The sequence below is a fragment of the Glycine max genome, chromosome 10, assembly GCF_000004515.6.
Source record: "Glycine max cultivar Williams 82 chromosome 10, Glycine_max_v4.0, whole genome shotgun sequence".
In the NCBI taxonomy this organism is placed as follows: Eukaryota; Viridiplantae; Streptophyta; class Magnoliopsida; order Fabales; family Fabaceae; genus Glycine; species Glycine max.
In genome coordinates, this window is record NC_038246.2 from 25,979,191 (window position 1) to 26,005,941 (window position 26,751).

The 26,751-nt window shown below is 36.9% G+C and overlaps 1 non-coding gene and 1 pseudogene across 1 annotated transcript; both read left to right on the forward strand.

The window, feature by feature from the left end:
• LOC100815174 (uncharacterized) overlaps positions 1–12,465 on the forward strand; it is a 35,957-nt pseudogene extending 23,492 nt beyond the window's left edge.
• Positions 12,466–15,782: 3,317 nt separating this feature from the next.
• Positions 15,783–15,888, forward strand: LOC112998232 (small nucleolar RNA R71). The gene has a single exon (XR_003263271.1). It is a non-coding gene; the product is annotated as a small nucleolar RNA R71 (small nucleolar RNA).
• The last annotated feature ends 10,863 nt before the right edge of the window (positions 15,889–26,751 follow it).

A 26,751-nucleotide genomic window follows, 5' to 3' on the forward strand; every position in this document is an offset into this window, starting at 1 on the left:
GTAAAAAAAGAATCACTTGATAAGAAAGAACTACGTAGGTCTGATTTCCTCATCGCAATTGAGGAATACGTAGGAGCAAAGGGAAACACCCTTGTCGACCACAAAAAGAGAAAAATATAAAAAGGGTATAAAGGATATAAAGACATAAAAAAGGAACATAAAAATCAAAGTCATGTTTGCACATTCGATTAAAGGCTGCCGTCCCTTGGGACGGACGTGTGGGGTGCTAATACCTTCCCCGTGCGTAAATACAACTCCCGAACCTTTCACTTAAAAGATCATAGATCGCGTCTTTCCCGGTTTTTCCGATGTTTTCCTCAAATAAACGTTGGTGGTGACTCCGTGCGTATTCCTTTCGTGGAACACGCATCCCGCGAGTCTCGCGTCGCCCTCCCGCGGAAGGGTAGGTTGCGACAGAACCTATTAGGTGAGAACTTCTAATCTGCCCCTAGGTTCGTTTGAGGTTTATGCATGGGGCCTTTCATTGCCCCAGTGTAGGGCTTTGAGGTACAATCGTTGTCTTTCGTCATGACCTTGTAGCAAGGAACCTATTAGGTGAGAACTTCTAATCTGCCCCTAGGTTTGTTTGAGGTTTATGCATAGGGCCTTTCATTGCCCCAGTGTAGGGCTTAGAGGTACCAATTGTTGTCTTGTTTTCACAACCTCGTAGTGAGGAAGAATGAAAGAAGCAGTTGATTCTTGCAAAAAGAATTTTCCAAGGACGAGAAATATTTGAAGGATTTTTCAGTTGATGGATTAAGTCAAATGACTCTTATGTAGAAGCAAGATGTTTTGATGTCTTGATGATGCTAAAGGATCAAGTGCTTCTAAGTTTTATTCAAGACAAGAATCCAAGAAAATGTATGATCAAGTTGATCTCTAGAATCTTTAGGAAGAAGTTTCCAAATTGAAAACAAACAAAAGGTTTGACCAAAGAATTCTATCATTTCAAATTGAGATTTGCTCTCTGGTAATCGATTACCAGCAGTTGAAAATGTTTATAATAGTCACTAGAAATTTGAATTCAAAATTTATAACGTGTAATTGATTACACATGGATGGTAATTGATTACCAGCAGCTTATTGAACGTTTTAATTCAAATTTTTAAAACCTGTAATCGATTACATAAGTCTTGTAATTGATTACCAGAGGGGATTTTCAGAAAATAATTGCCAAGAGTCACACTTATTCAAATGTTTTATGAATGACCATCAAAGGTGACTTGGAAACACGAACTTAAAGGGAGTTTTCATTGCCCAAACAGTTTTATCCTCTCAAAAGATTAAGAGTTTTTCTGAACTAAAATGTTTTACCCTCTCAAAAAGATTCCTTGGTCAACCACTTACATATTCAATAAGGAATTTTGATCGATCTTCATTGTATAATCTATCTCTTTTAAGAGAGATTTCTTCTTCTCTTCTTATTTCTAAAAAGGGATTAAGAGACCGTGGGTCTCTTGTTGTAGGGGATTCTTGAACAAAAGGAAAGGGTTGTCCCTGTGTGGTTCAGACTTTGTAGAAGGAATTTTTACAAAGAGAGTGGAAAATCTCAAGTGGGTTGCTTGAGGACTGGACGTAGGCATGGAAGTGGCCGAACCAGTATAAATCAAGTTTGCATTCCTCTCTTCCCTTAAACTTCTTTTATTTATTGCTATTTATCTTTTGCTTTAAAGAAGTTTATTTTGAATTGTCTTTTGAGTAATTCATGTTAAGGGTGCATTGTTAATCCAAAAAGAGAGAGTGAAAGTTTAATTGAGGAATAGTCTTCGTATCTTAATTCAAACCCTTTTTTTTCTTAAGGTAACTGAGGTCATTTGTCCAACATCCTATTCTTGATAACTCACTTCTCTCTAAAAGACAAACTTTCCGGAATGATAAAATGAGGTCACATGAATGTCTTGAAAATACAGTCAATCAAATGCTTTTTATTTTGAAACTTATTTGTTTTGAACTTTACTCGTTGTTTTACGGCACCCCCACCAACGTGCAGGACGAGTAATCTCTAATTGAATGGTCTTGGAAGTCCAAACTCAGGAGCACAGGTCGATTGAGCAAACAGACCAATGGCTTGCACCCACATTCCGGTGAAAGTTGAATAAGCAAAGATGTGTTTGTGAGAGGATGAGGGACAAAGATATCAACTTTATCCATTTTAACATTGTAACTGTGGTTTACAATAATGGTACAAACTTGAAAATCCTGATGAGTCATTTAGAGACATCTAACAACAACTTTCAAAATTGCCTCGTGTGTGGCATCTCTTGTCAATGTCAGGATTTACACACGATTCTCCTCAAATTTCAGCCAGCATCAATTAGACCTTGCACCTTACGCTTCAGAGCCCTACAATGCTCAATGGAACGCCCTGGGGCTTCTCCGTGACAAGCACGCGTTGCGTTCGAGTCGTATTCTCGGAGAAATGGAGGTTGATGAACCTTGGCTAGGGTTATGGCTACCATTGAATTATCAAGTAGATATGGGAGCAAGTCAGCATAGGACACTGGAATTGGGGTGAATTCTACAGGCTTTCTCGATGCAAAATTCATTTCTTGGTTGGTGCTCTTAGTTTGTGCTAAAGGTGGTGTTCGTCATTGGAAGTGCGGTAGACAGACTTTGTGGTTGATTTAGGGATGGCCTTTGTGGATAACTGGGCGGTGGGTAAGGAGAAGGTTTGTTATTGGCTGAGTAATGACATTGTTGGGTTGGTGGGAAACTTGGTCGTATAAGAATGGCAGTCACAGCATAGGTTTCTCCCTCCTTCTCATCCTCTTCACTTGCCCCAGTTTTTTTTGCATTTATCAAAGCAAAATGATCAGATTTGCCTCTTTTTAGACCCACTTCGATCATTTCGCCAACGAACACCAAATCCGCAAAGCTTGAAGAAGTGTAACCCACCATTTTCCATAGTAGAATACTGGTAATGTGTCTACTATCATTGTCATCATTTTTTCGTCATTGAGGTGCCACTGGAGTTGCCAGGTTCTCCACCTTTGGGCGTATTCTTTGAAAGATTTGTGCCCCCTTTTTGCACATGTTCTGTAGTTGCTTCCTATTCGAAGACATTATACTGACACTGCCTAACGAAGGCAACCACTAGGTCCTTCCAAGAATGGACTCGGGAAGGTTCCAAGTTAGTGTACCAGGTAACAGCTACCCCAGCAAGACTTTCTTGGAAGGAATGTATCAGTAATTCCTCATCTTTTGCGCATGCCCCCATCTTCCGATAATACATCTTTAGATGGTTCTTGGGGCAAGTAGTCCCCTTGTACTTGTCAAAGTCCAGCACCTTGAACTTGGGAGGGGTGATGATATTGGGTTCTAGGAACAACTTTTTTAGGTTAGCAAATGCATAATCTTCACCTTTTTCAATGGCCCTGAGCCTTTCCTCTAGATGATCCAACTTTCCCATTTCTGCCATAGCATGAGGGTTTTTACTTGTTGTGGAATGCAAGAGGTGTAGCTGGGGGTGATACTGAGGGCCTTCCGAAGTGTTTTCAAGGGGTATACCACCAACTGCTTGCCCTTCAGTGGCATATCCGAGCCAAGGCTCAAAGTCGGCTAGATTGTGATGGGGAATTTCATATGTCTCCCCCACGGTTTAAGAGACATGTGCATGATCAGCTTGGGGTTGCTGGCTCTCAATGGGTATAGGAGTGGAGTTATTGACATTCTTATTGGGAGTGTACGCCACATTGGGTGGCGTATAGTTGAGAGGAAAGCCACATGGCGGGAAGGCGTGCTCGTTTTGAATTTGCACATCATGGGGGCTGCCCATACTTCCCAAATCTTTGCCTACCATAGCTGAGGTTGGATGATTCATTTGGTTGAGGCCAGATGGGGGCATCAGATTCACCTTAGCAACAGTGCTGGTAGCGGTAACTGCAACTGCACTGGCTTCCATTATCTTCTTCATGATCATCATGGCCTCCATCATCATGGCCATTTGCTCTTTCGTGGCCTCCATGTCGGCCTTCATCTTCTCTTGTACCTCCTCTACTTCACCCATTACTCTAGCTCTATCACAGGTTCGGTGAGGGTGCCGTAAAGCGCGTTCTTTTTCTTTTTTATAACAATGATTAAGTTCTTTTTTTTTTCTTTTCAAGGAAAGAATGCAATGAACAATGCAACCAATGAAAAGCATGGATGTATGCGAATGATGCACAGTTGAAGTATTATGAATTTTTACACAGGATATGAGGTTGAATCAATTTAGATTTTCAACATGGTCCATGACATCTTCGTCAAGGTGAAACTGGAAGTAACAAGGACATCGACAGCCCTAAATGTGTTTGGCAGTAGACGAAGCAGCGATGTAACACGATCCATATTTTGCTCCAAATTTTTGCAAGATGGTTACTTCCATACTTCAACTTGACTCGATGAACCTTTCCGTAAAAGCAAGAGCTTGGTTCAACCCCATAACCCAGGGAATGACAATTTTGATCGCCAATACTTCATCAACATTTCATAGGGATGAAAGACTCAAGAATACGCTTGCTATGCATGGAAAATGTAATTATGAGATTGAGATGCCCGAAGAAACATCCTTTCTTAGTTAACCATGCATTAGGTACCATGTTCAATCATTTTGTTTTTTAAGTGAAATGGGTTTACGATCCCAACACAGTTGGCTCATGGTACCGAATATAATCAACTAAGAATGCAGCGTGAATTTTCGCGCTTTCTTTTTTGTTTTTGTCTTGCAGGGGAAAACGCAAGGGTCACGCATGAGCAAACATGAAAACAATTAGTATGCAATTTATAGATCAAAAAGTTTGTTGAACACATATGCATGATGATGCAATGACTCATGCAAAATGCGATGCTGGACTATGATAACGAACAAATGTAGGAACGATATGTTCATTATGATGCTGAAGAGATGTTTATGCGATGCATGATATGAATGCATTTACGGACACGAGAGCCCGAAAAATCATCTCTCCTTACTTGCGCATTTGGGGGCACAGTGCCCCATGTGTGCAGTTAAGAAGACGATATGGATCTTCCGACTTCCTACGACAAAAGACGAGACCCACATACAACGCCTATGTGACAGCATGATGCAGATGCGTAAAAGCGCAACAGGGGGATTTACACAACATGGCAATATCCACAAATAATTACAAGCAAAGGCGTACATGACATTTAGGACTATATGCATGGCAGTGTTTAAAATGGCACACAGCGTGTTTCCTCCGTGCCCCTATTTGGGAACCTATAGGACAATATCTAGGGGTCTCTAATAACTACTCCCCAACAATTCATAACTCACACGGCTGTTTTCTAGAGGTATCATCACTCAAGATAATAACATTGTGGCGGTATGGAATACCAGCGACAACATATTATAAAGAGAGAAAACTCTAGACGAGGTTTCACTATTATCAAGCAAGTCGGAGACCTAGCATGATCATAGATTCACCTCCACTCCTTAAATTCCCATGAACCCGAGTATAGGGCCCCTTTTTTCACTCAAACCCGTGGGTGCTTAGAATGCAGTGTAAAAAATGCGAAATAGACAACAGTTATTTACATTTTACACAGTTCAACCAATGCACACATGAAGTTTCACAAATCCACAATTCCTTAAAATAGGCCTAACTCACATAATAGTCCCCAGTGGAGTCGCCAACTGTCGCAACGTGCCCTTTTGCGGGCGAGCGAAGGCGAGGCTCACGGGTGTGCTTTCCAAAGGAGGAAAGATGCGCGGAGTCGCCACCAACGTTTATTTGTGGAAAACGTCGAAAAAACCGAAGGAAATGGGTCAAAATGAAAATTCTAAGTTCGGGAGTCGTATTTACGCTTGAGGAAGGTATTAGCACCTCTCACATTTGTCTCAAAGGACAACAGCCTATTTTTTAGAATCGAGGAAATTGTATTACCTTAACTTTTATTTCTTTTTATTTTTTGAGGTCAACAAAAGCAGGGCTTTTGCTCCTACATACCCTCCATCGAAGAGGAAATCAGACCTACGTAGTTCTTTGTTAAGAGTGAATCAAGCGATTCTTTTTACTTGAAGGGTGATCATTTTAAGGCGTTGGACCTTAAAAAATGATCCATTTTACTTGGTAAGCAACTGAAATGATAAACTTTCAAAACCCTATTTTTTGTGGACGAGCTTGACTAGGCGAGTTGATTTTAGCCTTAGTTTCACTTTAGTTATTAGTCAATTCAATTAAGAATGAGAAATCCCAAAGAGAAAACGTTCGATTGATTTTTCGCTTTATTTTACTAAAAGGTATTTTTTGATTATTATATTATTATTTTACCTCTTTTTTGATTTCCAACGTGGTTACGGCACGACCGAACGGTCGGAATTCATTTTAACCGAAATTAATGGATGATACAATTCAAACGATCGGTGGAAATTTATTTTATTTTTAGATTAGGCAAGAAATGACTTAAATAAATGACTTAAGCATGTCAAAAGGGGGTATAAAAAGCGAATGAAAACAAGAATAAAAATACATAAAACAAAATGTGGACCACCATGGGTACATAGAATGAATTGAAAAGCTCGGTTCGAGGTACTTACCCGTTGAAGACTGAAGAAAACGAAGAATGAACGATGAATGCTGAAGAACGGTCGAGAATCTTCGCGTAATTACTCACGGAAACATTACGGAAGCGCCTCGGCTTGGATTTTCTTCACGGAAATAATTTTCCTCAGCAATTTCGAGAGAATGAGAAGTGCCAAGAAGGCTGAACCCCTTCTCCCTTCACTCCTCCACCTATTTATAGCAAAATAGGGGAGGAGCTTGCCACCCAGCTCGCCCAGGCGAGCAAGGTTGCTTCCTCCAGAAGCAACAACCTTCTGGAGGAAGAATCTGGAAGGCCCAAGTGGGCCTGATTGCTATTTGTACCCCCCCTTTTACTAAATGCACCCCCCCTTTCTACTTTTTTTGGTAATTCTTTTCCGTAACGTTACGAAACTTTACGATTTTCGTAACGATACTTATTTTCCTTCCGCAAGGTTACGAATCCTTACGGATTATGTATTTACTCTTTTTTAGCTTTTGAAGAAGTTACAAAAACTCACGGATTGCGAAAAACACCTTCTTTCGATATCCGTCACATTACGAAATTTTCACGGATCGCGTAAGCCTGCTTCCTTTTGATTTTTGGCACGTCTCGGGACTTCACATATTGTGCAACAAAGGGTGCCAAATATCTCGAAGCGGCCAATCAAAGGTTGTGTATCATCAAATTATAATCCCCGGACGAAATTAGGGTATTATAGTATTGTATAATGTTGTCATATTTATATAGCTTTCACTTGAGTTGGCTATATTTAAGATTAATTTTATTTGTCAATTAAGTTTAGTTATTGTTGGTTCATGTTGAAAGATAACTTTTGGTATTAGTTCTATTCACAATCCTGTTATAAATTTAGTATATGTTAAATAATCATCAATCATTTGGCATTTTAAAACTTCAATTGATTTTGAAATTAAATTTTATATCATAATGTAGCATGTAAAGAATATTGGTTATGGTTAAAATTAGCAAACTGAAACCAGCAAACCTGGATCCAATTTTAGTTAAAATATTTATATAGTATCTTCATGGAGCCTAATCTTGTATAAATTAATGAATATCATAGATTTCTCCAAACTCATTCTTAGCCTCGGTGCATGTTTGGATAAGGTTTCAAGCATATTTATGAAAGTTGGCATCACATTTTGTAATTATTTTGAAAATATCTTTATGGAACCCTGTCTAGTATGAAACTAAATGAATATTAGTGACTTTGAATATCATAGTTTTGTACTGTTGGATAAGGTGTTTAGTCAACATTACAATTGCAATGATTAATAAAATTTGGACCCAAATGTTTATCTTTGGTACTTGGTTGGCAGTGGCAGAATTCTTCATGTTAATTAAAATTTCTTACTATGGATTTATTCATCGTTTGAGAACTTTATTTAAATTTGACTTCTGTGAAGTTATATGGGGTTATTGAGTGTCTGACGACTTGGATTCCAGGTACATACCTCTTAATCGAACCACAATTCCTATATCATCTATAGGAAGTCCAGGTCCTGATTATTCTTTTCCATCTCTCACTACATGTGATGAACTTGAGACAAAGGCTTCAACTACTTTAGTTAAATGCAAATTTGGATCAGTTGAGGCTGCAACAAAGGTTTGTAATTAAGCATTATGGTCATGACTTGTTCCACTTTCCTTTTGTTATTTAAATTGTTGTGATTATTTGGATATAATATAAATATAATATGGTGCACTTTACACATATCTTGTGTGGTATTGTAGGTGCGTACTTTGGAAGAGCAGGGGAGTTTGGCAGACAAAATTAAAAACTTCGAATATAATTGTTTGAGAGAAATTAGAATTCTTGGTGCTTTAAAACACCCTTGCATAGTGGAAATGTACGGACACCAAATTTCATGTCAATGGTTTGTCTCAGCTGATGGTAATCCTAAACACCGTGTATTAAGATCTGCAATTTTTATGGAGTATGTGGAAGGGGGCTCCTTAAAAGTAAGATTTTCTCTACATTTCTTTGATATTATTAACACATTTTTGGTTGATTTTATTTAAATTCACACTCTATTTTCTTGCAGAATTATCTGGAGAAGTTGTTAGAAGCTGGTGAAAAGCATGTTCCTGTGGAGTTGGCTTTGCATATCGCCAAAGATGTCTCATTTGCTTTGTCAGAGCTGCACTCAAAGCACATAATTCATCGTGACATAAAAAGTGAAAACATATTGTTTGATTTGGGTAGGAAGAGAGATGATGGAACTCCCACTGTGAAGCTCTATGATTTTGATAGTGCAGTGCCACTAAGATCAACTTTACATGTGTGTTGTATTGCTCATGCGGGAACACGTCCTCCTTGTATATGTGTTGGAACACCTCGGTGGATGGCTCCAAAGGTTATGCGGACTATGTATAAAAAAAATCCTATGGATTGGTAAGATCCTCTTTCTACTAATCAGCCATTTATTTTGAGTTTGAAATATATGAACAATGTCAATAATGGTGTTACTGACATTTAATTTTCAAAAGTTAAACTATAGGTCCTGGTCCTTTGATTTTGAAAACATCTGTGATGTTGGAAAAAGGTATTGTGTCTATGCATGCAAAATAATGGGAGGTAGTTCTCTATGATAAAGTCAAATATATATTGGAATAATGACTTCTCCCTTTCTTTCAGCAATTTCCTAGCTTTCTTCAACACTTTTCTTTTTCACTGTCCCTATTATTGTATTTCTCCATTTATCTCCCACCTATTCATGCACATAGTTGTGTACCCATTTTATGTAGTTATATTACATGCTGAGAAAAAAAAATGTAGGTATATTACATATGCTAATGGGTAGTGAACATAAACTTTGGCAAAATTAGAGGGAATGAAAGTGGGGACCCAGTCTTAGATTAGGAGGCGTTTAGTCTACAAAATCTTTTTTCTTCCCAGGAATCATGTTTCTTGGGAATGTCATATATATGTTTGGTATGTCTAAAATATTCCCTGGAATGAGAGACATAATTATTATAAAAAAAATTCCCCCTTCTTGATGGTAATTTGGAATTTCTATCCCCTCTCATGGGAAAGTCGTAGTGAAAAACATAATTAAAAAATGATTCCGGGGGAATGTTAGATTTTTATGAATGGTTTTTAAAATTATCATACAAAACATAGAAATTAACATTTTCAACTCAAGATTCCTTGGAAACTTAAAAGAATCCCTCTACCAAACACCTCCTTAGTTTCAAAATTGTTTTACAGTAATTTAGGTAAATTCATTATTCATTAAAGTACATGGCTGAAGTTGGATTATTTTGATTGTGCTTTTTAGATATTTTAATTTATGTGTTCGAGAAATTATTATGAGATTATCGGAGAGTAGATTAGTTTTATAAATAATTCGTTTTGATGTTACCAGCAGTGCATTCTTGAGTGTATTATTGATATATAATAATATCCTTGAAAGAGATACCTCAAAAGCAAATGATGTATATCTAACAGTATTCTTCACATGGATAACCAGTAAAACAAACTGATATTAATGGGGTTATAATTTGAAAAGTTGTCTTCTATTTTATTGATGTTACTATACTAGTATGTAAGCTGGTGCAATGCATGGGCCAATTTTTTGAAGAGAGTAACTAATTACTATTTTATTTTAGAACTGAATCATGTTCACAAAATGAAGACATAGTATTAGGAAATTTAAATGTTTTGTATATTCTATTGTTGAATAAAAACTATTTAAAAGAGAAAAAAACTAAAAATTTAGTTTTACATAATGTGAAAAGTTGTGTTTTAGGTTATTATACTGGAAAGATTAAGAGAACTGAGTTCATAAGATTTTCATTGTATGATACTATGATTTATGTGCTTTCCTGAGGATCTTGTGTGGGGCTAGCTTTGCTTCTCATTTGAACTTTATAGATAAATTTATTGTGTAATGTCTTCTTTTTGGATTCCCCTTTTATTCTAGTGTTCCAATCGCATCATGTGTTCCTTAGGACACTAAGTCACTAATTTGGATGGACATGTCATGTAATCCATAATTTGGAAGAGACCACAATTGCATTAGCTAAAATAATAAAAACATCAGTAATAATAAAATTATTTTAGGAATTTTGTTGTTTTGCTGCCTCTTAAAATTTAGCTAGTTTATCTTTGTAGTTAGTTCTAATTGCTGATGCATCCCCCCCCCCCCCCCGTTCTTGTTTTGGTTAGAGGTGCAAGTGCATATGTTGCTTCATGACTTTGGTCAATAATAGTTGTATAATTCGCCCCGAAACCAGATATAGTATCTTGGGTTGTAATTTATCTATCTTTATCTTGTGACAGGAAGCTAACATTTGGTTGTTTGGATGCTTGCTTTTGGAGATGCTGACTCTACAAATTTCATATTCTGGACTTTGAGATTCACACTTCCTTGATAGTCTGCTAGTATGGTCATCTTTTGTACCACTTTAGGTGTGCTTGTACTATTTGGGTTCATGTGCAACTCTAACCTACCTATTTTAATTAATTTTACTACAATGACCAATACAGATGGGTAAACGACCACAATTGACTGATGAACTGAGAGTATTGAGTTCAATGAATGGACCCACTATGATTCCATCCGGTGAAGAGCTGGAAAAATCATATGCTGGGGTAGACATGCTGAAATTCCTTGTTGATTTGTTTCATAAGTGCGTGGAACAAAATCTAAGCAAATATGTGTTCAGTTCAATCATAGTGCATGGACCCACTATGATTCCATTCATAATTTTTTTCCTTATCTATTTTAATTTAGAAATTTGTTTCAGCTCAATCGTGCTCCGTGGGTTATATGATAAAATTGGGCTCTAATTGGTCACTGAAAGTTGTGAGAAAGTGAATATTTCAAACTAATATGTGTTCCATACTTTAATTACGTTTGTCCTAAAATGAAACTCTGGTGGTTAGGATTTTGTTGTAAGAGTAATGATTGATCCAAAGGTGCTGGTTTAGTTCTGTTTTCTAGATTTTATTCTCTTAGATAAACAAAACTCTATGTTTTTCATGCCTCTTTGGTGGCTAATTTATTATAGATTATTCATTGGTCTTTTCTGGGGACCATTTGCTTGTGGTTTTTGCATGATTAATTTTGAAATTCTGTTGATCTATGATTTGGCTCTTGGTAGTGGTGGCCACTTTAAAGGCTCCATACCATCTTAGAAAGATAGTGTTTGAATATTTTCACATATGTGACTCTAGGCACCATGGTTTCTAAAATTGGATATGTGCTAAATTTTGCCGAGCCAGAGACTTTGCTTTCAGCTACTCTGATACATGTGGTTTGTAATATATAATTATATATAGGGATGCATGAGAGGCAATATGTGGCATGTCATGGGAGTGCCCAATGTTGTTGCTTCAAAGTTATCTTTGCTTACAAAGACAATCCCGGTTATAGCACGTGGCCTATTGAAACATGAGTCCAAAGTATCTGTCCTTCATTGTAGGTGATTTTGTGTTTTATCATTTTACTATTTTCATTTTGTGCCTAGTGCGGTTCTTATTATAACTTGTGAACCATTCCAAAAGTGTGTCATGAACTGAAGTCACATGTGTTGTGTAGTGTGAAGAAGCATGAAGCATATGATGCACCCATCTAATCCAAGGAAGAGTTAATTTTCCATGTTGGGTTTCGACAATTTGTTGGCTGGTACGATATTCAATCTGCAAGACTTTTTGGCATATAATGGATCTCTTTAGGGAAAAATATTTGGTAATTGCAATTTTTTTTTTGCAGGCCAATTTTCTCTAGCGAGTTCATAAATACAGACAAGAACAAGATGGAGAGGTTTCTCCATGTTGGGCATTTTTCAGTTGCTTCAATCTATGCACCAATTTTATTTCCTCCTCTTCCTATGATAATCCTAAAGAGAGATGGAGACAATGCTGCCCCTGCAGTGGCTGCTGTTGGCTCACTGAAAACTTTTGATAATCCTTAAGCGAGTTATTTTGACAGGGTATGTTTATTATTAACATTTTATGGTCTTTTTAATTGACATTTTTCAAATACCATTTCTGGGAAGAAATTCCAACATTTTATGATTGTTTATGAACATTGATGATTGAATTTATGTTTTGCTTATTTTAAGATTTTAAAATTATGTTGCGGTTATCCCCAAAGAGTGTTGAAACATAAAGCTTCTGTGAGACACATGTTTTATAATCCAGAGGATGTTAAATGGTTTGAGGTGAAAATACATTACCCAATGTCTAGATTCTTTAAATTATACTTATTGGATGGTATAGTGAAGTTTACTCCCTAAAAATTGTTTCACCCCTAATGAGATTTGTAATGTGGGTGGTGATTGCAGCCTGTTGAGCTTTTTTAAATAAATACAGTGAAAGATTCAAATCACATACATAACACATTTGAATGCCTGGAAACAGAGTACTCAAACAAAACATTTTGCAAATATTAGACTTTCAATGTTAAATCAGACGTAGCATTATAAGACGGTTATTATCAAATAACCAACCGTCTTTGAATGTCAAATCAGAAGGAGCATTCAAAGATGGTTATTATCAAATAACCGTCTTTGAATGTCGAATCAGACAAAACATTCAAAGACGGTTATTATCAAATAATCGTCTTTGATTGTCAAATCCGAAGGAGGATTCAAAGACGGTTATTACAAAATAACCGTCTTTGAATGTCAAATCATAAGGAGGATTCAACGATGGTTATTATTAAATAACCGTTTTTGAATGTCGAAGCAGATGCAACATTCAAAGATGGTTATTAGCAAATAACCGTCTTTGAATGTCGAAGCAGACGTCGCATTCAAAGATGGTTTTCAACTAATAACCGTCTTTGAATGATTATACTTTTCAAAGACGATTATTAAAATAACCGTCTTTAACGACACAATATACAACGACGATTGTAAACCGTCGTTAAAAGCCCTTATTAACCATCGTAAAAAGCCCATATTCGAGTAGTGTGGCTTAGCTCCATCCTCTAAAAGTATCTTATGCATGCAGGTAGGTGGGATAATACCAGGAATGGCTGCTAAAGTCCATCCAATGGCCTTCTTGTGCTTCTTGAGCACTAGCAACAACTTCTCCTCTTGCTCAGCAGCAAGGGAGGCAGAGATGATCACTGGAAATTTTTCCTTGTCTTCCAAGTAAGCATACTTGAGGTTTGCTGGTAAGGGCATCAACTCTAGTGTGGGTGGTGGCTGAACAGTGGGAGGAACCATGGTAAGAGAAGAAGAAGGTTCCTCAGCCTGTACCTTATAAAGCAAGTCAGAAGTATATGTACTTCCTGCAACATGGTTAGTGCATTCTGACTCTAAAAAATCAACATCAAGAGGTACAACACCCAGAAAATCAGAACCAGACTCAAATTCAGATTTATTCTCAACATAAAAATCAGATACAAGATCAAATTCGAACTCATATTCAGATTCAATGCATAAGGAATGACAAGTATGTAGATCAGATAAAAATGGATATTTCCTACCATGAAGAACAGAATCGAAATCAAACATATAATCATCAACAATCTGATCAATTATCTCAGCACGAAAAACAGAATGATCCTCAGATGGATGTTTCATGGCATTAAGAATGTTAAAATGAACAACAATATCACCCAAATTCCATAGACAATGTGCCAGCATCAACATCTATCTTGGTTCAGGCTGTTTTCATAAATGGCCTGCCTAAAATAATTTGAACTGAACCATGGGAAAATCCCTCTTCCATATTAAGAACATAAAAATCAACAGGAAAAATAAGTTCACCAACCCGAACCAGCACATCCTCTATGAAACCCGCGGGGTAAGCAACACTTCTATTTGCCAAATGAATCACCACATTTGTAGATTGCAAAGGTCCAAGGGATAAAGAATTGAAAATGGACAGAGGCATGACACTAACTGATGCTCCTAGATCTAGCATGGCATTCTCAAATTTACTGTTCCCAATAATGCAAGGTATACAGAAAGTACCTGGGTCCTTACATTTCTCAGGAATGTGAGGAACAAATTTACCTATCAATGCTAACACATTACTGCCCATGCTAATCCTTTCATTTCCTTTTAGCTTCCTTTTGTGGGTGCACTACTCCTTTAGAAACTTGGCATATCTTGGAATCTGCTTGATAGCATCTAGCAGAGGTATGTTCACCTCGACTTTTCTAAAGGTCTCCAAGATCTCCTTTTCTACTTCTTCCATCTTTTTGTTTGGAATGCTCTGGGTGGGAATAAAAGAGGGATATAAGGCTACGGTAAGTCATAATTACTAGAAGAAGGTCCACTTGCATGAAAATTTTTGTTACGAAGCTGTCTCTTTTGTGCAACTATCTCATCCTTTTTTTCAGGTGTAGAATGAAGCTTGACAAGTTCAGGTGTAGGTGCTGCTACTGGTGGAGACACTTGAATTTGGTTGCCAGACCTCAAGGTGATGGCACTCACATTTTTCGGATTATGCACAGTTTATGAAGGCAATTTGTTAGAATTTTGGGACTAAGCGTGATTCATCTGAGTAGCCATCTACCCCATCTAATTTGTCAGACTCTAAATGGAGGCTCTTGTCTCTTGTTGAAATTGCATATTATGGATGGTCATTTGCCTCACTAACTTTTCTAAGGAAGGTTGAGGAGGAGCCTCAGTTGCTTGTTGTCTTTGTTGTGACTGCTGTTGTTGTTGTTGCTATATTGGAGGAGGAACATATGGCTTGCTTGGACCAGCAACATTCTGAAAAGGAGGGACAGGCTGTTGTTGTTGTGGAGGACTTGTCCATCTCAGATTTGGATGATTCCTCCAACCTGGATTGTATCTATTGCTTGAAATGTCATAATTATTCTGTTGTTGTTGGTTTTGCTGCTGAGGAGGTCTATTATAAATGTTTGCAGCATAAGCTTCAGGTTGCTCATTGATTCCAGATTGCTGCAAAGAAGGACAGAGTATGGTGATCTGTAGAAGAACATAGACCACAGACTCTTGCAACAGGTATAGATTTCTGATTCATGGCAAGCTGAGTTACTAGGTTGACCAAGGCATCAAGTTTTCCTTCAAGCTTTTTATTTTCAGTAGATGAAGATGAATCTGTGGCCACCTCATGGACTCCTCTAAGAACAATAGCATCATTTCTTGCACTGAATTGTTGGGAGTTGGAAGTCATCTTCCCAATCAAATTCCTAGCTTCAGTAGGGGTCATATCACCTAGAGCTCCACCACTGGCAGCATCAATCATACTCCTCTCCATGTTGCTAAGTCCCTCATAGAAATATTGAAGAAGGAGTTGCTCAGAAATCTGGTGGCGAGGACAGCTTGCACACAATTCTTGAATCTTTCCCAATACTCATACAAGCTTTCTCCACTAAGTTGCTTGATGCCTGAAATGTCTTTTCTGGTGGTAGTGGTCCTAGATGCAGGGAAGAATTTCTCCAGGAACACCCTCTTAAGGTCATCCCAGCTAAAAATGGACTTGGGAGCAAGGTGGTATAGCCAATCTTTTGCCACTCCCTCTAGAGAATGAGGAAAAGCCTTTAGAAAGATATAATCTTCTTGGACATCAGGGGGCTTCATGGTGGAACAAACAATATGGAACTCCTTAAGATGCTTATGAGGATCTTCACCTGCAAGACCATGAAACTTGGATAGCAAATGTATTAGTCCAGTCTTGAGAACATATGGAACACCCTCATCAGGATATTGAATGCACAAGCTTTCATAAGTGAAATTAGGTGCAGCCATCTCCCTAAGAGTTCTCTCACGAGGTGGAGGTTGAGCCATGTTCTCAGTATGAAAATTAGTAGTGGAATGCTCAAAATCAGAATATTCAGAATCACCCTCAACAGAATGCTCAGAATGACCAGGATGCACACTATGCCTAACTAATCTATGAAAGGTTCTATCTATTTCAGGATCAAAGGGTTGTAAATCACCTGGATTGCCCCTAGTCTTGCACTATATGCAGCAAATCATGTATTTCTCAAACAAGCACCAGGGGTAAAAACGGGGTAAAACTAGGGGTAAAACTACAACTATACTCAAACGATATCCAAATGAGCTAAAAATTTGTGAGCAACACCCTAAAACATGTTGTTTCCCCTTGATTCACAAGCAAGTCTCTTATCCTAGGTTACGAGAATTTATCCTAAAACATGTTGTTTCCCCTTATTGAATTGAATTGCCAGAATCACTGCCACCCATGCTGACGACGAAGTCACACAGAAATGAAGGCATGATCAGAAAAAGAATACCTTGAAGGATCAAAGAAGGTGAATGAAGAAAAAAGGAATCATAAGCACACAAGGAAAGAAGATTTAAGAGGTAGGAAATCATAGTAACGGTGATCGAGGCCGTACCCGAATCAAATAAACATTAAAAATGTAGTATCTAGGAAGTGATCCCAGGTCGTCTCCCAACGCGCAATGGTCAACCAATCGTTCATAACAGATAGTAATATAACAGTAACGAATTAGGGGGGGTTTTTATTTTTGTAATTTAATCAGTGAGCAAATTTTAATTAGAAATTAACAAAATTAAAACATGTTGTTTCCCCTTGATTCACAAGCAAGTCTCTTATCCTAGGTTACGAGAATTTATCCTTAATTAGTTCTACCACTTAATCCAACCTTAAATTAAATTACTAAGTGAAAATTAACATAAGGCTATCATTATGTGATTAAGCAACACATACACGAATTAATCATGAACGAAACTGATCATTAAGCATGAACGTAAATTAAGCACAAAGACAATTAATCAAGCACTAAGCATGCATGGATTAATAGCAACAAATACAAAGTAATTGGTGAAGAGGAAAAACTGAGCAAAATTCAATAGTAATAAAAAAAACCTCAAAGAGAGTTGTGCTTGATCCTCAAGAGAAAACAACGATGGAGACTTAGCCTTCCATTAATCAGTAGAAAATGAAATTGCAGATTGAAGCAGAAAACAAAATTTTATTGCTATGTGAATAGTAAAAATTGGAATTGCAAAACCTAAAATTATTCTTTCTCCCAAAACAAAAAAGACTCCTAAAACTAAAACCTTGGTGCTGTTATATAGGTTCTCAGCACCAAAGCTTACAAATCTGTTTTAAGTCCAAGCTCATTAATAAAATAAAATATGGACAAGATAAGATAAGATTTGATAAAATAAAATCTAGATGAAATAAAATCTAGATAAGATAAGATAAGATAAAATCTAGATGAAATAATATCTAGATTAGATAAAATATAGATAAGATAAGATTTGGAAGAATAAAATTGTCTGCTCTCTTCAAGTCCAAGCCCAATTTCGGATTCAAGCCCAATTGCTTATAATTCTCCTGAAATTAAATTAAAAACACAAAATTAGTCCAGTAGGCCCAAATGATAAAATTACATAATTAATTTGAAAATTAAGGCTAATCAGTAATTAAAATGGTGACAAAAAGGGTTAAGAAATAGGAGAAAATGATGACACATCAAACAGTGACCTGAAATCAAGAAGATTTAAAGAGAAGGCGAACTCTTCGATAATTGATGCGAGCTAAAGTGGTGCCCTAAAATTTTACACCACAACCCACTCACCCATGCATCATGACTCTAGTACGTGCCCACTCCATGAGTTACACGATGCAAGAGTATTGCGCGTGCATCACACATGCCTACAACAACAGACAAAATGTAGCATCTTTCTTCAATGCAGCCTCCAACGATCAAAAAATGGCAGAGTTGTCAAATCCAAACTTCCCTCACTTGACACGTCAGACCTCGCCTGCAAACCCAAAAACATGTCCAACCCGGATAACCTGACAAAAGCATCTTGGACAATATTTATCCAGGCTCGGGGGCTCGACAAACTCGTCACCCTCCTACTTGTCAAGGCTACTACCTTGGACATCAGACAATCTTCAACACTAGATAACCTCTTTCGCACGCAAATTAGCCTAGAGCTTGAGGGGCTTATGTACTGTCCAGAGTCCACAAAATAAACAGATTATCTCTAACCTCTTAATTATTTGAATATATTGTAACCACTTTATCTCTTGGCAGGTATTCGATTATATACAAACTACACATTATCTGTAAGTACTAAATTATCTACTAGCATTTAACGCTAAGCTATATATTATCTCTAATTTTATCTATAAGCTACCGACTATTGTCTATAAGCCGATCATTATTTGCAAGGGCTATAACGGCCCCTACAAAAAAGGTCACACAGCTCCATTCCACTTCTATAAGTACCAGGTTCCTTCGAACCCTCTACAAACATCTCTAACACACATGCACACCTGCTTGCATACTCATGTATACATACTTTCTATCTTATTCTCCCAACTTATATAGTTACTCGAGCGTCGAAGTCCTTTATTTTGTAGGTTCCCCCTCTTTTTCTCCAATCAAAGGTCATTCTCAGCTGACATGCGAAGTCCAGGAGTCCACCTTAGCCACGTCCACCCTGCTGTGTGCTAACTCTGAATTTTGATAAGTACACCTTGCTTCACATAATAGCTCAAGGATATGAAAGATATATTCAAGTCAACCCCCTTCTCCAACTAACCTAAGTTGTGGGATAATAGCCTTTTCTCAATGCAGCATTCGTATTTAAAAAAAAATAATCTGGTGTAAAGTTTGTTTCCTCCAAACTCTTCAAATTATGAGTTGTGAAATGGTTTCTTTGGTCCTTTTACCAAAAAATCATCTTTGATTATTAGTTCATGTTGATCTTTTTATGGATTGATCTTGATTTTCTTTAGTTGGATGGTTGATTGGTGTTGATAAATCTTGATTTTCTCAAGTAGGATGTGACTTTGATGATGGTTTGTAAATCTCCAAATCTGATTTTGGATAGTCATTACTAGAAAAACAGGCTTCTACGATGCACATACGACATCGGTCGCTAGAAATTGTCTTAGAATGATAGGAGGTGGCATTTTTGTAATTATCATTTTGTAAACAATGAAAGTGGAACAAAAATCCTCTTAAATTAGAACATACAACGACAATGCTCAGTATCACCATCATAGAAATGATAAATCCACAATGTTTTCTACTAGCACCATCGTGGAATTCAAAGCCAATTAAATTAATGAAATCATGCCTATAGCTTAAGTCAGTTAGACAATGTCCCTATCGCCACACCATAGCTAACACATACATTCACAAACTTCCATTCCTTCCCGAAACTAACCTCACGTCTCCAGCACTCACTCTCTGTCGTATACCTCTATTTCAAAATCAGGCTGTCGAACAACGTCTTATGCCGCCATTTAGTTCAACATGACTATTGAAGGTTTGTTTTTAGGATCTCTTTATCGGGTCTAAGTTTAAATATTTATGGGGTTTTATGGGTTATGAAATGCTGAGGGCTGAATACACCATTTGAATGGGCTTGTTTAATGTACTTCCATTTCTTAATTTGAACTAATTCATGGTATTTCAGCCCTAGGTTTGCAAAACATGTAGTTGGTGTTGCAGTTTATACTCTGTTCATTTGTAACTAGAGCTCTTATTGTTCATTCCCTGGACAGGTAACATTATGAATTTAGATAGCACTATGTTCTTGTTCCTATTGGTGCATAAGACTGCTTCACTAAGACTTGATTTATACTCTGTTAAGCAGTCTTAGTTGTTTTTTGCGACTAGCGTTCATGCCTCAACAACCCGTGTCTCTTAATTTGATAATAGTCAACGTCCTTGGAGAATTATATATGAGTGCCTCTAATCACATTGCTAGTAATAGTGCTTTATTCTTCTCCACATCTTCTCCAAAATGTACACCTAATAAAATGAATGCTACCTTAATCTATTGATGATCAAGTTCCCTATTCCCTTTTATTTTGTAAAGAACCATTGTCTCATGTTGCCTATGGTTTAGGATGCACTTGTTTGGTTCATGAGGTTTCTCCAATTTTAGATAAGCTTATTGTTGAAATGTATTCTTGGATATTCTAGACTTCAAAAAGGATATAGTTGTAATTCTCTAGCCAATAAACGTACATGTTTGCAGATCTCACATTCTTGAAAACACTATATTTTTTCTCTTCTTTGAACAAGTCCCAATCTTATCGTCCAGTATTGTTTCTTGTATAGGGATAATCTAGGATGGCAACAAGTCATAATTTACTAGTTCAATTAAGGGAGAATAACACACATGATAGGTTCAAAAAATGTTTGTCACACATTTGATCATGTATCATGGCAACAAGTCATAATTGATATGTTAAACAATAGGGAAGAAAAACAACAGATGTTAATTAGGACCATTTCCATAAAATTGACTCATTACACCAATGACTTTAACAATGATGATTATAAAAGGTGCATGCATCTTGCATGTGAATCTAGTTTCCTGCTAATGCAATAATGCAAACAAGTATACATTTCGACTAAAGTGCTACCATGAAATGTTTATAAGGCAATTAAGAAAATGCAAGCTCACCAATTGCATCAAAAGTGGTTTTCCCATTGGAAAACCTTCCTAAAGGTCCACCAGGGAAGTCAATCCCATAAGTCAAGTAATCAGCCCTACCCAAAGATTGGAGCTGGTTGTTGTTCCCATTATCAACCAAAGAATCACCAAAAACGAAGTAGCATGGAGCTTGAGCCGCACCTTGAACACCACTCCACAAGCCAAGAGAAAAAACAACAACTATGAGTGCCAACATGCTTATTGTGAGATCCAAAGCTACCATTGGAGCAAGAAACAATGTGGCTTATTAGGGAGGGAGTGAATAATCTAGGTAGCTATGGAATATAGGGGCATGTGTGTGTGATTGAATGTGGAGGGTGTGACATGAGTAACAACATATATATAGCAGAGAGATAAGGCTCTATAGTACTCTATAGTGTAACTTTTACGGTCGGAAGTGTTGGTTAGGTGCATTAAATGGACGCGGATATAATATATGTGAGATTGAATGAAATGGCTCCATTACCAATTCCACCGTGCTACCCCTACCTCATTGATGAAATCTGATGACTGATGTGATCCAACTTTAATGTTGAGTTGTATGTTGCAGGGACAGAAATTTGAAGATTACACCGACTCGTTAATTAAACACTTAGGCATGGAATGACACTTTTATGTTTTTGTTTTGAGTTTAGATTAGGAATGTTAAATTTTCATGTTTAATTAGTACAAAAAAAATTTAAATTATTTTCAGGAATTTAACAATTGTGGAATGTAGGCGTAGTGGTACTTAGGAGTTCTTTCCCTTCTCGAGAAGAAAAATGTTGGTTGGCGATTGATTTATGTTATTAATATTGATCCAAAAGGAGAAGTTAATCTTCTTTATGTTAGACTAGTTTCCATAGGTTATACCCAAATCTATGGTCTTGACTATGGTGATAGTTTTTGTGTTGTGGCAAAAAAATGCTTTAGTAAGTCTTTTTGTTGCCATGTTGTCAATAAGTCATTGGCCACTACATTAGTTTGGCATAACAAATTGTATTTCTTCAACAAGAAGTTTAAGAATTTTATATAGAACTATCAACTGACTTTGTTGTTTAGGGGGACTTTGGATTGGTTTGCAAACTTTGATGTTCTCTTTATGGGGTCAAATAGTCCCCACGAGTTTGGTTTGGGAAGTTCAATTTTGTTGTTCAAAATGTTGGACTAAAACACTATGAAGCATGTAATTGAATCTTCTATTTCCTTACATCTCCCTTGCAAATGTGTTTGTCTTGTAGTTTATGTTGATGAGTGATGATATAGTTATCACGTGTAATGACCATATAGAAAATTCTTAGCAGAAAGAACACTTATTCAACCACTTGCAAACCAAATATCTTAGAAAATTAAGCACATTTCCATGGTATTAAGTGACTCAAACAAAGGATGGAATCGTCATTTCACAAAAGGATGTAAGCATTAGACATACTTAAAGAAGCGACTATCTTAAGAAATTAACATTGTTTACCCATTGATAGTCCCATGGATCCAAATCATAATTGTTGTCTAATCAAGAGCCTTATTCAAATCTTGAGATATCCAACATTGATTGGAAAATATAAGACCGACAAGAACCACTTGTGAGCTTATTTGGATCAAAGAATTCCTTTAAGGATTCAAGTTTTGTGACATCTAGCAGAGGAAGCAATATTGTGATTATGAAGCAGTCCTTCATCATCTTTTTCTTTGAGAAAAAGGTTCTGTTTGAAGAAATAATTATTGAATCTGCTAATTGTAATGGCCAAATTTTAGACATGTTGACAATCTTTAGGGACCTCAAACTCAATGTATTTCTTCTAAGCTTTCAAACATGCTAATTTTTTTTTTGGGGGGGGGGGGGGAAGTGTTGGAAACTGCAAAAAACCTATTGGAACTTGCTTTAGTTAAAGCTTAGCTTCATGTATAGTGCTTTAATTCATGTACTTAGTTCAAATCTACTGAGTCTCATTGCTAAAATCTCAAGTATCTTAGTTCAAATTTTTAACTCCTAAAATCTCAATGTCTCTATCATTATGACTTTTGTATTGCCCAATTACATCAATAGTTTTGACTACACTTAAGCTTTTATTTATATCTACATATGTTATAAAGGATTAAATGCTCTGCTGTAAGATACCATATTATTTTACAAACCACACTGCCGAAGACTTTGAGGTTTACAATTTTTTTCCTTATTTCTAGTTTTCAATTCTTAATAATTAGTTTTGGTTGTAGGTCTAAGTTTTGAAACTCAAACCTTAGGAAGTTAAGTCTTCATTAACGACCGATGTACTTCAGTGGATAGTTTTGTGTACAAATAAAACTTCCCTAATCGCACTCCTTGTTATTGTTTGTCAATATCTTTCCAGGTATGTATTTGTATGTTCAACATTTGTGATTAATACATGCTTGTTCATATATGCCTATTATTTTATATAACTAGTTATCATTGGGCATTGCTAGTAAACCTTAGTTTTCCATTTGAGATTCAATACAATGATTAATACATACAGTTTGCATTAATCGATGTATTGAATCTTGAATTGTTCGTTTGGAATGTTTGGGAAGACTCATTTTTTATAGTTGATTCATACATATGAGTTAATTGTCTTTTGTAAAATTTGAAAAAAATTTGGTATATTGCATTTTAATTTGTTTTCCGAGTGGATACTTGAATGTGGTGGATGATGACATGGCACCACTTTCATCTCGTGTACTTGGATACCTATGCGAAATGCTGCCGAAATTTCGTCAAATTTAACAAAAGGAAAAAAACTCATATGTATTAATCAATTATAAAAAATGTCTTCTTGAATGGTGTTGAAGAGTTCGTGCAATTTACTGAATGTAATGCACAATCTTTGTGTGGGAAATTCTTTTGTCCATATGTTAAATTTGAAAATGGGAGACGACAATCAGTAAATGACATAAGAGCTCATCTTATATGTAAGGGTATCATTCCGAATTACAAAAAATGGATATGGCATGGGGAACTACTAACCATGCCAACTGTCTCCGATGCTGACCTGGTTAATGTAGACATTGGACATGGTATAGAAGACATGATTCGTGATCTTGGGCAACACAATTTTCAACAAGCACATGCACCATTGTATGAAAAAATACAAAATGATTCAAACTAGCCTTTGTATTCGAGGTGCACAACTTTTACAAGGTTGTCATCAGCGTTAGCTTTTGTGAACATGAAGGCATGATTTGGGTGGAGTGACAAGAGCTTCACTAAATTGCTTGTGTTACTGGAAAAAAAATGTTTCTTGAAGATAACACGTTGCCAAAGAATCACTACGAGGAAAAGATTTTATGCCCAGTTGGAATGGAGTACCAAGAAATCCATGCATGCCTTAATGATTGCATTTTGTTCAGAAATGTGTGAGTGCCCCACATATGGGGTATCACGGTACAAAGTTAAGGAAGGCGAATGTAGTGATGAAGCAAGCACAAACACCAGTCGTCCAAAAAAGATCTGCTGGTATCTTCCAATAATACCAAGGTTTAAGCAATTGTTTGCTAATGCAGATGACCCAAAAAACCTTACATGGCATGCATATGGCAGAAAAACTAATGGAATTCTCTGACATCCAGCTGATTCTCCATAGTGGAAGACAATCGATCATTTGTATCCTAATTTTGGTGGCGAGCCAAGAAACCTTAGGCTTGGTCTTGCTTTGGATGGAATGAATCCATTTGGTAGCTTAAGCACTAACCACAGTTCATGGCCTATTTTGCTGATGATTTACAACCTCCCTCATTTGTTGTGCATAAAGCGAAAGTACATTATGCTTTGTATGATGATAGCTGGTCCAAGGCAGCCAGTGAATGATATTGATGTCTATCTTGCTCCCTTGATTGAAGACTTGAGAAAATTATGGGAATATGGGGTTGATGTGTGGGATGTGAATGTGCAGCAGACTTTCACCACCTTATGTGCTTTTGTTTTTTGTACCATTAATGACTTTCTAGCTTATGAAAATTTGAGTGGATATAGTGTAAAAGGACATCACGCATGTTCTATCTATTAGAAAATACAAGCATCATCCAACTTAAACATGGAAAGAAGACACTATATACGAGGCACCAAAGATTTCTCAAACCTTATCACCTGTATCGCTGATTAAAGAAAGCTTTTAATGGGAGTCAGGAAAATGAGACTATGCCAAAACCATTGACAGGAAAAGAAGTTTATGATTGGGTGAATGACATCACAACTGTCTTTGGGAAGACCCAAAAGAAAGCATCGTCTGAGCCAAACATATGGAAGAAAAGGTAAATATTCTTTGATCTTCCTTACTAGTCCAATCTTGATGTTAGACATTGTATTGATGTGATGCATGTGGAGAAAAATGTCTGTGATAGTTCAATTGGCACCCTTCTTAACATTAAAGGCAAGACAAAGGATGGTTTGAAGTGTCGTCAAGACCTGGTTGAAATGGGCATATGAGAGCAATTGCATCCAATATCACACGATCGGTGAACGTATATGCCCTCAGCCTGCCACACAATGTCCACAAAAGAAAAGAGAAGCTTTTGTGAGTGTCTACGGAGTCTAAAAGTCCCACAAGGATACTCTTCAAATATCAAGAGCCTTGTATCCGTCAATCATTTGAAATTGGTTGACTTGAAGTCTCATGATTGTCATGTGTTAATGCAACAACTATTGCATGTAGCGATTCACAATATCTTGCCTGACAAAGTTAGGGTCGCAATAACTCGTTTGTGCTTTGTTTTTAATGCTATCTCTAGCAAAGCCATTGACTCTTGACAATTGGATGATTTGGAGAATGAGGCTGCCATTGTCCTTTGTCAATTGGAGATGTATTTTCCTCCATCATTTTCTGACATTATGGTTCACTTAATTGTTCATTTGGTGAGGGAGATTCGATTGTGTGGTCCTATTTTTTTATGGTGGATGTATCCAGTTGAGTGATACATGAAGGTCTTAAAGGGTTATACCAAGAATCAATACCGACCAGAAGCTTCGATTGTTGAAAGGTACGTTGCTAAAGAATGTATTGAGTTTTGTTTGCAGTACATTGACACAGTTAAATCTGTCGGGATTCTTGAAAGTCATTATGACAAGACAGGTGGAGGTAAGGGTACACGAGGATACAATGTTGTCACAATGACTCGACAGGAGGTCTCACAAGTGCATCTATATGTATTAAACAACATAGCAGACATGATTCCGTACATAGAAGCTCACAAACAAATCCTCAGAGTTAGTCAACAAAAAATGAACATGATGAGGATGTTGCAAGAGCACAATAGAACTTTCTTTAACAGGTTTAGAGAATCAATCTTTGTTGATCACAGTGCTTCGAGAACATTAAGATTGTTAGTTGTTGGCCCATATCTCAATGTGCCGACATGAAAGGGATATGATATCAACAATTATTCCTTCTACACCAAGTCACAGGATGATAAAAGTAGCGTGCAGAACAGTGGGGTGAGTGTTCATGCTGATTCGGATCACTTTTGTAGTACATCATACAACAACCCGATTCAAGCGTCGATGCCTATTTGCATCTTGGTACTACTTGTTTTTGTGGATGTAAAATTTAACCAGCAAGTGCATCGGGTCGTCAAGTAAATAATTAAAACGGTGTGAACCGAGTATCGAACTCAGGGAACTTGTTTTACTTGGCAAAGCATCATTCAATAAATAGGCATTTGCGTAAAGAATTGATTATCATGAAGTAAAAAAAAGTAATTCTATTCTAAGTAAAAGCAGTAATTATGAGCAAGTGGGTGTGAAAACAGATATGTAAAAGCGTTGGGTCCTTGTACTAAGATACTTGATGCAATTAGGGTTTTTCTCTACTTGAAATTATT